The sequence below is a fragment of the Megalopta genalis genome, chromosome 6, assembly GCF_051020955.1.
Source record: "Megalopta genalis isolate 19385.01 chromosome 6, iyMegGena1_principal, whole genome shotgun sequence".
Classification (NCBI taxonomy): domain Eukaryota; kingdom Metazoa; phylum Arthropoda; class Insecta; order Hymenoptera; family Halictidae; genus Megalopta; species Megalopta genalis.
The window spans coordinates 17,026,368-17,042,784 of NC_135018.1; the positions used below are offsets into that span (position 1 = coordinate 17,026,368).

The 16,417-nt window shown below is 40.7% G+C and overlaps 1 protein-coding gene across 1 annotated transcript in view; it reads right to left on the reverse strand.

Annotated features, from left to right (window-relative positions):
• LOC117228121 (uncharacterized) overlaps positions 1–7,077 on the reverse strand; it is a 223,456-nt gene extending 216,379 nt beyond the window's left edge. The window contains exon 1 of the mRNA XM_033483807.2: positions 6,816–7,077. The gene's annotated coding sequence lies outside the window, so the exon portion shown is untranslated. The remainder of the gene's footprint in view (positions 1–6,815) is intronic.
• Positions 7,078–16,417: the final 9,340 nt, after the last annotated feature.

The following is a 16,417-nucleotide window of genomic DNA, read 5'->3' on the forward strand; positions in this document are numbered from 1 at the left end:
ATTTATATTTATAAATTTAAATTCATTATGAATCGGAATTCAATAACATTTTTAATTTAAATTTATTATGAATCGGAATTCAATAACATTTTTAATTTAAATTTATAAATATAAATAAATAAATTTATATATATATATATATATATATATATATATATATATAAATTAATTAAAATATGAATATATATATAAATACAAATAAATTTAAATTTAGCTCGTGAGAAAAAAACGATCCTTGACATATTAAACGAATTCCCCTCCGTAGCTATCGCTATAAGCTGCTACAATAAGGCACGTTTTTGTATAAACATCTGTTCTCTATTGATAACTGATAAGTTGGGAGAATGAAGATTACGAACAACTCGAATAGAACTCAACGTTTCCAAACAAAAAAATGTCGATCAGTTTGTCTGCTTCTGCTGAATCATGTTGCATAGAAGAATTGGAAAGTATTTGTTCTTGGCTTGTTCTTTTGTTTCGAAAATAGCCTGTTAATGTTTAAATATTATTTTCGAATCATCGATATATAATCGATCGAATCATTAACTCGTTCATTCGCAATCTGTTCGGCTCGATGAAGTTGAATGGATATTAAAAAGTCGTTCGAAGAAGAAGAGTGTCACAAACTAAAAAAAAATCTACCGATTCTTTCAAAGGAGAAAGAATATATTAGCAGAATCTCCGAGGGAAGCAACCACCGTGCAACATTTATCCAAGCCCCGGACACATTAATTTGTAACTTGTGCGTCTCACAAAATATTCACGACAGGTCACGGAAGGAGAGACGTATACATAATTGAAAAAAGGAAAAGCTTGTTTTGTAGAAGCAACAGACAAATCATTCCGGATTTGCGCTTCTTAATTTGTAACTTCTACGTCCGACAACGTTGCACGAACATTTAGACAGAAAAAAACAGGGGAAACGAAATAACAAAGACAGCTTGTTAATTATTGTGAGAAAAAGAGAAATAACCGACAGTATCTCCATAGGTCACATTTTATTTAAGACCTGCATTCGTTAATTTGCAACCTCCGCGACCCAAAAAGTTGAACAAATTAAAAACATAAAAAAGAATAAGAAAAAAGGCAGAGTGACGAATGTACGCAAGAAAAGTTTGCTAAATTGTTCTGAGAGAAAGATAAAATGATTGCACGAAATAAAATTGACGAGGATCTGCATTTATTAATTCGGAACTTGTAAGTCCGACGAGGTTGCATAAATATTAATGGCCGAACTAAAACGGAAGAACGTGACGAACTCAACAAAAAAGACGACTTCTCGACGAAAAAGAGAACTAATTCATGAGGCTCCGGATACACGTCCATCGATACCTATCGATTCGCAATTTACACGGTCGACAAAGTTGCATAAATATTAACCAACGGCAAAGACGGTAGAGAATGCATTATTTAAAAGAGAAGCTACTCGATGCATGAACCGCGAGAAGTAAAATATTTATAAAATCTATACGGAACCAATTTACGGAGCGTTGCGCTCATTCATTCGCAATTAGCGCGTCATACAACCTTGCATAAATATTGACCGAAAGAGAAAGTGGGAGAGAATGTGTAACATTTAAAAGAATCGTTAATCGACTTTTCAAAAAAAAAGAATATCTCTGGAACACACATGAAACCAATTGACAGAATCTTGCACTCATTAACCCTTTTGCTACGGGCGGGTTCTCCACCGCGGTACTTCCGCTGAACGGAGCGCCGCGACATCACTGCACGCTACGCGACGCCGATCGTCAGCGGGAGTACCGCGGCGGAGAACCCAAGCTGCTTGAATGTTTTCGTACGAAAAAATTTCTCTCCAAAGGGTATTTATAAATAAAGGGTATTCCAGGGTATTTATAACGTCTTAGCATGCGCTCTTTAATTTACAGTATGAGAGGAAATAAAACATTATGCAATATAATGCATCTTATGGAAGGCCACTATAGTGGCCCATAGTACCTCAGTGGCATCTTATGAAAGGCCACTATAGTGGCCCGTAGTACCTCAGTGGCATCATACGAAAGGCCACTATAGTGGCCCGTAGTACCTCAGTGACATCTTATGGAGGGCCACTATAGTGGCCCGTAGTACTTCGGTGGCATCTTATGGAGGGCCACTATAGTGGCCCATAGTATCTCGGTGGCATCTTATGGAAGGCCACTATAGTGGCCCATAGTACCTCAGTGGCATCTTATGAAAGGCCACTATAGTGGCCCGTAGTACCTCAGTGGCATCATACGAAAGGCCACTATAGTGGCCCGTAGTACCTCAGTGACATCTTATGGAGGGCCACTATAGTGGCCCGTAGTACCTCGGTGGCATCTTATGGAGGGCCACTATAGTGGCCCACAGTATCTCGGTGGCATCTTATGGAAGGCCACTATAGTGGCCCATAGTATCTCGGTGGCATCTTACGGAGGGCCACTATAGTGGCCCGTAGTACCTCAGTGGCATCATACGAAAGGCCACTATAGTGGCCCGTAGTACCTCAGTGACATCTTATGGAGGGCCACTATAGTGGCCCGTAGTACCTCGGTGGCATCTTATGGAGGGCCACTATAGTGGCCCATAGTATCTCGGTGGCATCTTATGGAAGGCCACTATAGTGGCCCATAGTATCTCGGTGGCATCTTACGGAGGGCCACTATAGTGGCCCGTAGTACCTCAGTGGCATCATACGAAAGGCCACTATAGTGGCCCGTAGTACCTCAGTGACATCTTATGGAGGGCCACTATAGTGGCCCGTAGTAGCGAAAGGGTTAATTCGCAACATATGCATTTCACGAGGTTGCATAAATGTCAACAACAATCAAAGGGTGTAACGCAACTCCTCCAAGAAAAAAGGGAAAATGATGGAACATCGTCTTTCGCTCGTGACCCGATTAATTCGCAATTGCAACGTCCTACGAAACTGCATAAATATCAACCATCATTAAACATGGGATTACAACGAATTTACAGAGAAAGGATCATGATCTGCGCCGGGAAAATGCAGAGACAGAATCCGTGGCCTGATTAATTCGCAATCAGCAAGCCGTACAAGACTGCATAAATATCATCCGCCATCAAAGGACAAAATGCAACGGATTTATAGAAAAAGGATCATCAACTGTTCCGTGAAAATGCAAAGACACCATCCGTGGCCTGATTAATTCGCAACCAGCGAGCCCTGCACAAGGTTGCATAAATATCATCCTCCGTCAAAGGGAGAATTGCAACGGATTTACAGGATAAGGATCATAAATTGTTCCAGGAAAATGCAGAGACACCATCCGTGGCCTGATTAATTCGCAATTAGAGCGTCCCACAAGGTTGCGCGGAATATTAACCATTGTCAAGCGAACGAGTACAACCGATTACCAGAAAAAAGGGTTACCATCCCTTCCAAGGGAAGGGAAACCGCGGGAGGACCATTTACGCGTGGGCTGATTAACTCGCAGCTAGCGCGTCCTACAAGATTGCATAAATATTAATGAACGCCAAAGGGTGGAGGAGGGCGCGACGAATCGCGTGATGACGTGGACTCCTTTGGGGGAGTCCCTCGAAAGGAGTGTTCACGTTGAATATTTTAGCTGTCGCCGGCTCGTTTAATTAGTAAACACGTCTGCGAGCATGGTGCGCGGCCGAATGATCGATATTCGGAATCTACGGTGTCCGAACATGTTTCTTTGCGGCTGTTGCGAGCGCAAGGGAGGGCTGCACCCTCCCCGGTTCACGGAATGAATTTCCAAGGGAGACACTCCTCGGCATGGGATTATCGAGCCGATACCATTCCAATATGCATTTATCGGACGGCAGCCGATAGAATTGCATAGGAGTCGCCGACTTACTGAGAAGACGCGGCCAGAATTATCGGATTTCCCGTCGGCGGACGCGATACCGCGGCGCGTCGCCGGAAAGCAAACGTCGTCGTCCCCCAGAGTATCTTCTTTTCTGTTTCGCCGAGTTTCTCGTTCTGCGAACGCTGGCAGAACTTATCAGATCGCTCGGACGTGCAACCGAAACTTGGAACGGGAGAACCGTTGGAAAAATCGCCCGGAAAATTGAGGCGAGGCGTATCAGAATGCGTAACGGTCGGCGGATTAGGGGGACGGGGACGAAGGGATGACACCCCCACGAGGGTTTATTTTCGCGATAATGGCCGGTCAGTTATCACGGTGGACGCTGAGATCATCGTTTCAACGATAGCTTCATACATTCGAGATCATATTTGAAGTAGCGTTAGTAGGGTGTCTCAGAGCGCATTTGGAACCGAGTGTAATCAGGCGTGGCAGTGAGGGTGGCACTCGGAGTAGAGGGTGCAGGTCTTGAACAATGCGTGATTCAATGTCTTTCTTTAACCCTTTGCACTCGAAACGATTTCGATTGTAAATCTGAATTAACTTTTCTGTCTTATAGTATTTCCATTTGATGCGACAAAGTGCATTTCATGCGTATGAAATTGAGTCTTGTGACTCTTATACAGCAGTTAGACTTTTGACAATCTTTTTACATCTAAGCTTTGATAGTGTAAAAATAATCTTGGAATGCGATGTAACAATTTCAATGGTGCCTCAGAGTCGCCACTCGAGTGCAAAGGGTTAAAGTTCACTCGTCGTTATTATATAGTGAGTTTATTCCAGATTTTTCGAAGTAAATTATCTGTATCTTCTATTAGTGTGTACCATATGAGCCGTTTATTTTGAAAGTGGCATAAGTCACTTTGTTTTTAAGTCGGTCACTTTGTTTTTAAGACGATATATAATATTTAAGGGTTTGCGTTTTAACACGTTTAAAAATATGGATGCTAACTTTCGAGAAGATTTACTTGTATTTGTTATCTCAGGATACTGATATTGTTCTCAGTATAAATAATTTCGTATAAACATTAAAAAATCACCACATTTCATTATGGTAAAGTGATTTATGCCACTTTCAAAATAAACGGCTCATATATCGGTGGTTATTTAAGAGTTTTTGAAAAATCAATCGTAATTGGGGATGTTTTGGTCTTTTTTTTCTAAAATCGTTAACAATTTGGGTCCCAGAACCAAAATTAATATTTATAAGGATAATTTGAGACGAACCTGTTATCCGGGGCTGTTGAAAGTAATCGAATTATTAAATGTTACGTTAGTATAAAAGGAAATCTGACAATTATTCAGATCGCGAAGATTATGTTTCCACTAATGATTACAACGAATTTAGGAATTCGTGAAACACTGTTAATTTCTACAATGTATAGTCAATGAAAAAGCATCGGTGCCTATACAATTTCTTCGGCAGGATAATTAAATTAGTTCGTTCGCGACTATTATTTGTGCATGAATCCAGTAAGAAAGGATAAATAATGTGCAAAATTACCTCACCGAAGCTGTTAGAATCAAATGAGGTAAAACTTCTATAAAAGTTTGTTAAAAGATATTAAAGGAATATTCAGGTCGTACAACTTTTTCAAGAAGCAGGATCCAAACTTTGATCGACTCTCCACTGCATAGGATTTCAAGATCCGCGAGCAATACTAACATTCACTTTGTTTAATTTTCTGGAAACTTTTTAATAGCTAAAATAAACTTCTTCCTTCCCCGTATTCATTTTACGCAAATTAAAACTGCAATCTTGCTATAAGCAAAGCAGTTTTATTTGTTAATAAACGTGTGGAGATAAAATTGGATCTCGCATTGACGAGTTAGAATGGAACCTCCTCAGTTCCGCAGTAATAACTTTTATAGACAAGGAATGAGACGTTAAAAGCTGCGTTCAATTCTACTGGATCGACTTTTCTTTCTTACACGAATTCAAAAATTCACCGTTTAATGCAAAGCTTTCGAAGAAAAAAATAGAAGGTAAATCAAAATGTTTTTCTTCTTTCGATAGTGTCAAAAATTATGTACATCGCCTATTCGTTTCCATCATCGTATATATAAAATCTGCACCAGCGATGCACAAACGCGAATTAGTTATTAGACTGCAAATTTTTCTGACATTTCGATTTTACATTCGTGGCAAGGAAATTTGATGTCGACGAAACAAGTTCTCCTGTATCGTAGACTTTACAAAACAAAATTTGCACAGACATTTGGGAACTATTAATTGCATGAAGGAAGTTAGCGAAAATGACAGAAATGTTTCAAATAAAACTCAAATTAACTCGCATCGTACATAACGAAATTTATCCAAATAAAAGTAGCATCGCGACTTGAAACTGTGCAGCCAGGCATTCCAATGAAATCCAATATCAATCCGAGAACGAGTGCAACGAACGAATACCCAAGTTCATTTCAAAAGAGGAACAACCAAAACAAAGCGACACGGAGCGTGCATTCCATCTATGCGTCGAAGAGTCAACAGTAAACAGAGAGATCGAAGGCATCCCTCCCCAATTTCCGCAATGATTGCAAACGAAGATATAATAAAAACGATAACATCCGATCAAAATAAATTCACTTTTCGCGAGCACATGTCAGAAGCGGAAACTGTCCAGGAAATTCCAGCCTCTCGTCGCCAAAAATCCCACGAAAGTCACCCAAGAATCCCCGTGCTCGTCGAAACCACTGCGTTCAAAAGTTCTCCAGAATCATCGTTATCTCGCCGACAAAAAGGACTCGTAAAAGTCGGAAAGCAATTCCAACACCGAGACCCTCAAGAATACCATTTGACAAGACAGACATAATTAATTAACAACTGTCAAGAATCCTGATCGAAACCACTGCCTCCAAACGTTCCCCAAAAATCCATGAACACCGCAAAGGGTAGCGTCATCGAAGCATTGTGCTCGCTGTGTCATGGAAAAGACACGATTTTATCTGACAGAAACTACGAAGCTTCGCACTTACCGGCAGAATGCTCGTCCGAGGTATCAGCAACCCCGCGGAACGTCGAGGTCGAGACAGAGAGAACGGAAAGAAATCGGAAACCCGGTACACTTCACGGTCCTCTTAGAGACGTATCACTGTGATCACGATCGAGATTCACGTCAGATCGCGGTCAGACGAAACGCAACCGATGGAGTGCGTCGCGACGCCGCGTGCCGACTGAAGCCGTCGTTTTTCCTCCTGGAGACTCGATTCGCAGCGGGAGGGGGACCGGGTGCGTCTGCCGACGCCGTGGACGCGAGGCGTCTCCCACCCGACGTGATCCGACCACCCCACCCTTGATCCGGACGCAGTCTACCCCTATTAGTCACCCCCTACCTGCGCGAATTCGGCGCCACGTGGTGCGCAATCGTCGGCCGGTCGACGCTCGCGACGTCGAGACGCCGCGCCGCGCCGCGCCTCGCACCAAACAGTCCGAGTGTGCCCTTGATTGTGCTTTTTGATCGCGTTTCTGCGGCGGGGCGGCTGTTGGCGGTGCGATCCTCTCTGTTTCGGTCGCACGCCGCCGCCGCCGCCGGCCGAGGGTACCATAAATCCTCCTCGTTTTATCCGAACAGTCCAGTTCGGATAATAGAAGCTCGCCTGGTATCGCCGCCGCAGCTACGGTAACGGCTATAAATTTCAAACGATGAATTTTAATGCTAGATTTATTACGAAGCGCTGGAGAGCCAGCTGTTTCGTATTGCATGTTTATTTGGAAAAATATTTTATTGGCGATGTATACAATCATTGTTAGCGAAGCAACGTTTAAAAACAAATATGGGAACAACGATGAATTACGTTCAATGAACGAAGAAATGTTTTTAATCGTTTGCTGTGACATCGGTTTCGAGGTTTCAGCAATTTTTGAACGATTTCTCTAAAGTGGACCATTTCACGTGCTCGCTTTCGCATTTGTTAAACGGACATATTTTCCGACAGAGCGCACGTTTGTCAAATACGAATAAATACCCATAAAAAAATATAATGTATATTATATATTATATTATATATTATATTTATTATTATTTATATATTATTACTATGTATATATTATATATTATATATTATATATTATATATTATATAGTATATATTATATATTATATATTATATATAAATAAATACCTATAAAAATCTGCGGTCCAGCAATATTATCCGCAAAAGCTGACATTCGGCGACGAAGATTTTGCACGTGACGATGTTTTCGCGAACTTTTGTTTACCTTTTGAAAATCTAAATAAATCGCGAACACGAAATCACGAAAGTTACCACCATACGGCCAGAGGGAGGTGCATTAAAGTGAACGGAGTCCGATAGATTTATGGCAGCTGTTTATAAATTTTTCATAACGCCGGACGTAACGCGTCGTAAATGAAGATATACGACACCGTTTAAGATGCCGTCAATGATCTCGAATCAAATATTTGGATAGCCATAAAATTTCTTGCCGCGTTCACCTTGCTGCCCCATAAAACCGGCCCCCGATCTCGGTCACCCTCGAGCACCAAAATTGAATCAACATCGAGGCCGATACAACTATACACAGGACAATCTAATTTACCCGAGGCAAAAGTTTCGTGTGCATCAAGAGGTTATCAATGAATAATCGATCGTTCTCTCCGCTGCATCGCACCCACGCGAATTCCTATAACGCATGAATGGCCTGTCGCTATCCTATAAGAGCAAAACGAGACCTAACGAATAGATTGACTTAACTGTTTTAAAAGCTATGTCAACGATGAAGAAATGTCACGGCCCATCGCAATTATATTAACAACGAGGAAACCTTAATGAACGCATTGAGCAACATTGGCATTATCTCAAAATATGCAAAAGGAATACAAAAATGATATCAGTCCCAAACTAGCCGAAAAAATTCCTAGAAAACTCCTAGGAAATAAACAGAACAATTTCGAAAGTAACCCGAGCAACAATGACATCGGCAACCGGTCGTTGTTCCATTAGAACTAACAACCCTCGGGCAAACGAGCTCAACGAGCTCCTGGAAATCACTTCGGCAACACAAAACTGACTCGATTAGACTCAACGACATCAGACACAGCATCGACACAGTAAAAATGACACACACACACAAGCCACCTATCGCAGCTACGTTCAAAACAAACCGCCCGGAAAATACCAACTCAATAATCTCGGAAATCGCTTCAACTGCAAAAATGGTGCAAGCTACGAACGACATTTATCCGCTAAAAACAACTACACTAAATCAACTACCCCTAAGCGAATCACGAGCAACCACAGCTCCACCGAAGCAACCACCCCCAAAGAACGATCGCGAGAACCTCCGACCGCATCTCAACAATGCAAAACTGACGCAAGCAGTCGATAGGCGTTCCATCAAACCCAAACGATTCTAAGAATCCCGGAAATCAGCGTAGCACCAGCATACTCCATTGACAATGCCGAAGAAATTCCTACGCGTCCCTTACGATTGAAGTTTAGGTCCCGGTTATTATCGTCGTCGGCCCACGTCGAAAACATGCCACGGCGTGGCATTGTGCAGCAAACGTCGTCGCGCTGTGTCGTAGTCTGGGATGCAGCCGGCGACGATCGATCGGGTGCAGTGCGTTCCCGCGAGGAAAGAGGATGCAGCGACGCTGGATCGCTGGGTGAACAAAGACGGGACACCTGGAACATGCAAGGGATACCGGGCGAGAGGGTGGCGACGGTGGGTGAGGAAGGGGATCCACCGGGGCAAGAGAGCGGGTATCCGGTTATAAATTTTGGGACTGGGTTCACGGGCTGGTGAAGGTCAAGAGCTCGGCCTCCAGAGGCCGCAGCGGGCTTTGGCGGGGACGCTGGACCAACCCCTCGGTCTCCGGCGCGAGATGGCGTGTTTTTCGAGTAATCTCGTAAGTGCTTCCACGATGGGGTAATCTGGATTATCTCGGGTGCTGCAGTCGGCGCACAGGAAGTTGCCCGGACGATTTCGAGCTGTTCGTCTTTCGGCCATTCGGCAGCGAATGGAAAAGTCGTTCTGCGGAATTGGAAAAGACAGAGGAATTATGGGGATAGCCGCGGGGTTCTTGAACTCTGAAATCCGACGCTTTGTATTCGGTTTCTACTCCCCCGCTTCGCCTCGCCTCGCCGCGCCGCGCCGCGCCACGCTTTCCAAGATTCTATCTAATTGTGAATCAGTGCTGGGACGCGCGGAACTGGATCTTATTGCACCCGTCACGCCTGCAAATTTAATAAATTCTGCGCCGTATCAACATGTTATTTCGAGATTTGTACAGAGATACGTTGAACTCTTTATCAAATGTTTCCGAGATTAGGGAAACTAGTGTGGATTAATCTCATTTTGGACTAATTGGAGTAATTCATTCTGGGTTATAGTAACTAGGGAAATCGTTCAATAATATATTACGAAATTGTCTTTTAACCACTTAACGCACAGTTTTCTTGTGAAAAACCGGCCAAAAAGAATCAATTTTTTTAATGTAAAAAAGACACATTTTAGAACATTGTCTTGGCAAAAAATATTTTTTAAATACAAAAATAATCAAAATTTGTATTTTAATTTTGGATTTTGACCCACATTGCAGAAAACAGCCGAATATTGCAATGTTACACGTACATCGACATTTTTATCTTTCTTTTCGAATTGCTATTTCGGAGAAAACATATTTTTTTCATACTTTTACGACATAAATAATAATAATACTAGTATTTATTTTAAAAAATTATTCAAAATTTTGTTCCATGGAAAAAGGCTATATTTTATTCTTGAATAAATAAGTGTTATAGCTTACAATCCCATGTAAATGATAAGTATCAATAAAACGATTTTTTTTCTTTGCTTTCACATTGTTATTTTCAATCCTCGATTATATTCGAGCGTGAAAAATTATAGCAGCATAAAATACAACGCCGCTCGAATTATCTCGAGTGCGCACAGTTTGGTCCGTTTAGCGCGCTCGAATTAACTCGAGCGTACAAGTTAACACATTGCGGACGGCTCACGAGATATCTCGTTTTTAGCAAATTGAACGTTGCGGACGGGTCACGAGATATCTCGTTTTAACGAAGTTGTAACGAAGCCTCCCGCATTCCTAAGTAATTTTAGCGAAACAAATGAATCATTCCAAGCATGTAGAAATGATCAGTCATTATAGCCACTCTAAATCAATATTCAAATTTGTATAATAAATAATAGTTAAAATGTAAAAAATCTTATATAATAAACAGATATATAAACTATGTATATATAGTATTATTTAAGAATACTAAATGCAAATTAGAAATGTGCGTATCCGCTTCCTGTTACTTGCCAAGCATGTTTTTGGAGCGTTCGAAAATGTGCGGTCTTTGAGGGCGTGTTGAACGCGCAGAGCCCCGTCCGCAATGTGTTAAGGGGTTAATTGTGATATTGGATATATTTATTCCAAGGATCTGACACTGTGAATTAGTCACAGGAATTATTTTTGGAATTCTTCAATATATAAAGAACACACATATTTGAGTTACATCAGGATTACAGTATGAAACATCGAACAAAATTACGGTATAACTTATTAAAGGATCCCCAACGTTCAAGTGAGTATTCTACAATTTTGAAATTGATCTTCGCAAATTTATCGGTACAATGTAACATAAAATCTTACCTTTTTTCTGAAGTCGTGTGACTTTTATCTTTTGAACGATGAAGAAGATCATTTTTGGTTTAACCTTTTTTATGTGCTATATTTACAAATTCTAATTTGTCAGAAGAAATGGCACACAATGAAATCAGGATTCTAGCAAAATAGCAACCTAATCCTACTGCTTATTTAATGATGGCGTACCATGATACTGTTCCTATCGGATCGCTACTCGAATTAGATCCTCCCTACCACTAATTACAGTTACCAACGCACGTGTTCCGCAGTTACTGCCACGAGCCGAAAATTGGATAAAACATGTGACTCTCGTGTGAACTACAACTTCGGGACGCGCGAAGGTAATGAAACGTACCCATCGGCCTAACTTTAATGCTTCGCTCGAGGGTAAAAAGCGTCGGTGAAAGCGCGAACTTCATCTCGTAAAAGCTGTAGTACAACAGAATCATTTCAGTGACCTACGATTAGCTCTAATTTTATGCTATCGTTCGGGGAAACATGCGCAAAGTACAGTTAATCTTGAAAAGTACCTTTTTGCTACTGGAGCATTATTGAAGATAATTTATGCATGCTTCTGCGTTCACGTGCCACTTTAGAAACAAAAATGGACGATCGTTCTCTTTCTAAACTAAAAAGGTTTCTGCAGCAAAAGTCAAGGAAAAATATTTTTCACTTTTGTTCACACTTTATCTAGTTGTAATTACTGAATAATGGTTAAAAAAAATCTATGATTCACGACTGCAGATTCTCTGATAAACTTTTTCATTGTTGATCAAAATTCCAGTCGCTATACAAGAAGTTGGTTCAAGAAAATGACACGATCCTGGCAATTCTTTTAGAATTGTTGTTTAAAAAATGACTTTAAGCTTCTCTCTACCTTACAGATTTTGCACTTGAAATTTACACTTTTTCGTAGATCGCATTCACCTTTTCGCACTCCGAATTAATTCTTTCGTAGATCTTATTCACATTATTGCAAATGAAATGAACTCTTTGACAAGTTATATTCGCAAATCAAATTCACCCTTTTGCAAGTGAAATTAATCCTTTCACAGATCACAATTGCCTATCTTTCATTCAATTTTTAAATTTGATATGGATTTATATACTTATTTACAAAATAATACAAAAATCCCTACAAATAATCGATCTCGATTGACTTTGAAATAATTATTTATAAAATGTCATTGAATTTTGGAATTTCATACGAACTTAACGAAAGTAACCTGCAGCACACCTAGTGTCCTAATACAAGTGTCTCCCAATATATTTCCAATTCTCAGACTCTATAAAATAGCATTGTAAAGAATCGTCAGTCTTGTCGGAATCCCGTAAACTCTCAGTAAAAGTCGTTTATGATTCCTGAATCCAGTTCACCAAAGTTTGCAGCACTTGCTCAGTGAATACTAAGCGGGTATAAGCCATTCTCCAACGTCGAGGATAATAAATGGAAAACAATAAAGCTGCAAAACCTGCAAAATAATGATAAATTTTTAAAAATTAGACCAAACGACTTAACCATTTTCTGTAGTTTTAGAAAGATTGGTTAACCAGACAACGGATAACAAAATATTTGCAAAGCTGCGTTTGGTTGGAATGTCGAAAATGGTTAAAAAATGATGTCTCTTGGCTTTGTTTGTTCAAATTTTCGTAACGTGTTCCGATAAAAAAGAAGTCGAACAACGCCACTGCTCGATTATTTCGTCCGTTCCAATTGAAAACTAGAAACCGAACTAGTCTTTTTCGACAACGCCAGAACAAAATTCAGATCGTATGATCGAATTTCAAAAAAGTTACTCGATTTCGAATTGTGTACGCAGACTATTTTTTGCTGAATCTGGATAGAAAAGTTTACAGAGGGAACTGCGTAACTTTTCTGCGCCGTTATATAGGGTTTCAAGCGATATTGCTCGACGATCGAGTTGCACAATAACGAATAACAATAACGAAACTAACAATCATCCAACGATCGACGATTCGGAACCCGTTACGAGCACCTCTAGCCCCTGGAGTCCAACGCATAACGGCTAATAAACCAGCGCGTCTCCTAAAAAAGGCAATAAAAGTCCGTGGAAACAAGACGTTTAAGATCGCAGTGAACGTGTTCGTTTCACTCTCAGCCGGAACCATGATCGTCGCGATCCAATCAACGGTCAGGCAGCTCCTTCTTGGCCCATGGGAGGCTTCCGCATACGAATAGCCGGCGAATCACGGCAGTCTGGCTGTCGATCCTCTCGATCCTCTCTCGATCACCGATCCCAGGAGCCGTCCGGATCCTTCGTCCGCGCGAGGGACAGCTGTCAGAGGGTGTCCAGGCCCCGGCTAATGGGCAATTTCATTGAGACCCGTCCGGTGCGCGTTCGTTTGTCATGGTTACCCATGGGCTGTTTGCCCGACTGGATTACGGTTTGCCCGCGTTTACGGCCTCCCTCGATCGCGTGTCTTGGGAGCCGCGCTCTTAATATTTCCATCAGCGGTCGTTTACCCCCGTGGAACGCGTACGCGCCGATTAGGGTAGCCTGGCATGAGCTTCGGGGTGCCTGGGGGCCTCGAGGTTCATAATTGAAGTTACTTGTTCAATCGTGTTAGTTGATTTGATATTAGCTTCCGGTTAATTCGAAACTACCGTCCGAGGCTTTTCGAATGATTGTCGTTGTTCACGATAATATTTGTATTAGATTAAGGACAGCTATTATTTATAGTAATGGGCTTGAAAAATTGGCGACCGGTTCGATAATTTGTCAAGCCCATTACTATAAATAATAGCCTTAATAGCTCCAAAGCAATTTGTCCAATGATTTAAACAAATGTTTCGAGAGGTAGAGAAAGTGTTGAACGATTTATTAAAATGTCTCGAATTTTTCTAAAAAGAAGAAAGAATTTTTAATGGATTCAATTCTTTTAAGACATCTGTTTAGGAATTATCTGCGCAATCTCTTGATGAAATCGTCGATTATTCGATCTGATTTATGGTTTCGGTGAGAAACGTTGATGGATATGGCTGAATCACATTTGAAAGGGTGTAGAATTAAAGAAGTTAATTAAAAGGAACTGACAAAGAACTTAACTTAATGTGACTTAACGTCACCTACAAAACTCTGTAAAAGAGACTAACAGCCAAAATACAATTAATACGATCGGTATATTTGTGTTTGATCCTCCGATCACTGATAATTATACCGCAAATCTTTTTACACTTTTTGCTATCTTTTTACACTTTTTGCTATCTTTTTGCACCTTTGTACAGTATCTGTAAAATTGCAAAGTGCAAACCATGCTGCATATTAGCAAAAGTTGAATTTCTTTTGTGTCTCCTATGAGAAATGTTTCAGACAACGTAACATTTTGCTCCCTCCTTCGAAATATATATTTGAAGAAGAGCTATGAAAATTTAAATTTATACAAAGACCAACGGTAATAGATAATGATCGAGGATCGAAGGGTCCCGAGACACATTTGCCCTGAACCTTTTCGCGTAAATTTTTCTCACGCGAGATTCCGTATAAAGGAATACTTTCGAAAGTTTCGGCGATTAATCCCGACCACTGGCTTTTTTCTGCGTGTACATGATTTAAACATCGACGCCTTGAACTCTCGCGAACGTGTCCGCGAAGGTCATCGGTGTATTTGCGCGAAAAGACTGGCTTAATAAAAGTTGGTCTATCAGCTGTCGCCGTGGTTTCAGCCACTTTCGAACTTCCGACATCCGGTGTACCGAATTTTACACCCCGTTCAAGCGTTCTCCGAACAAGTAAACTTCTCGAAAAGCCGCCGAAATCGTTCGAATAAAAGCGTCCAAGGTCGTGCCGTGAAATTCTGATACTCTCGATGCGCCGATACAGTTCGTTTCCGGTGAGTTTATCAAGCGGCTCTATGCAACTTGATAGCTGTCCACGAAATTTGCATGCATACACGAATCGACATGATTTACAACCTGTCGATATCACGCTAATACAAAAGATAAATCGTATCCCGTCTAGGACGGGATCAAATTGGTTCAGTAACACTGTCCAATGCACGTTTGGATCTGAAACGGTGCGAGAAAGTTTGCGATTCGTGTTCGTAGACCGGCTATTCTACTCGAGAGAGTCCTCAGTATGCTTCTATAATAACTTCTTTTCTATTTCTTCCTTTTTTCTATTTTTACGTATTTTTTCTTTCCTATTTTTCCATTTTAATATATTATTATTATTATTCTGTCTATCCTTCTTTCTGTATTTACTTTTTTTCTTTTTTTCCTTCCTCTGCTATCTTCACATTACTAAATTTGTACCTTCGTTGAGACTGATGTGTTTTATCACCTGTCTACAATAAATGATAATAGTAATAATAATAATTATAATATCGCTCAATTAATAAAATATTTAATTGAATATAGATATTAATATATATATATTAATAAATTAAAAAAATTATAATATCGCGGTCTTCGTTAACACTGTGCGAGAGAATAATTAGCACGGATTAAAAACTGAATTTGTACGCCGATGTATTAAATCTTCCGAAATCCGGAAAATATGAAAAAATTGTAGAACTGATTAATATCGTACACCTTGACCATTGAACGGTCAGGGCGGGTCAGTGACGGTCAACGCGTTAAAGCACCCGACGTCCTCCAAACAAATCCTGCAAATCCAGCTTATTTTAGGAAAAGCTGGAAAACATGGTTGACTTTTTTTTCGAACGGTCCAGCTGCTAAATTTTGAAACTCCGCCGACGTTCCAAATATTATTTCGCGACAGAGGATTACTTACCGCGAGAATTCCCACTTCATCGCGACTCGAAATATCGCTGGTCTATTTATTTCAAGAGGTGGTTACTCGAGGTGGAAACCCTTCCATATAAAGCCAACGGGGTACTCGCCCAGCGTCCGGAGAAACATCTAATTATAATTTAATTACTGTTTCTAATTATACCACGGCCGCCGAAGGCGTGCTCGATCGACGAAACTGAGGATGAAAAG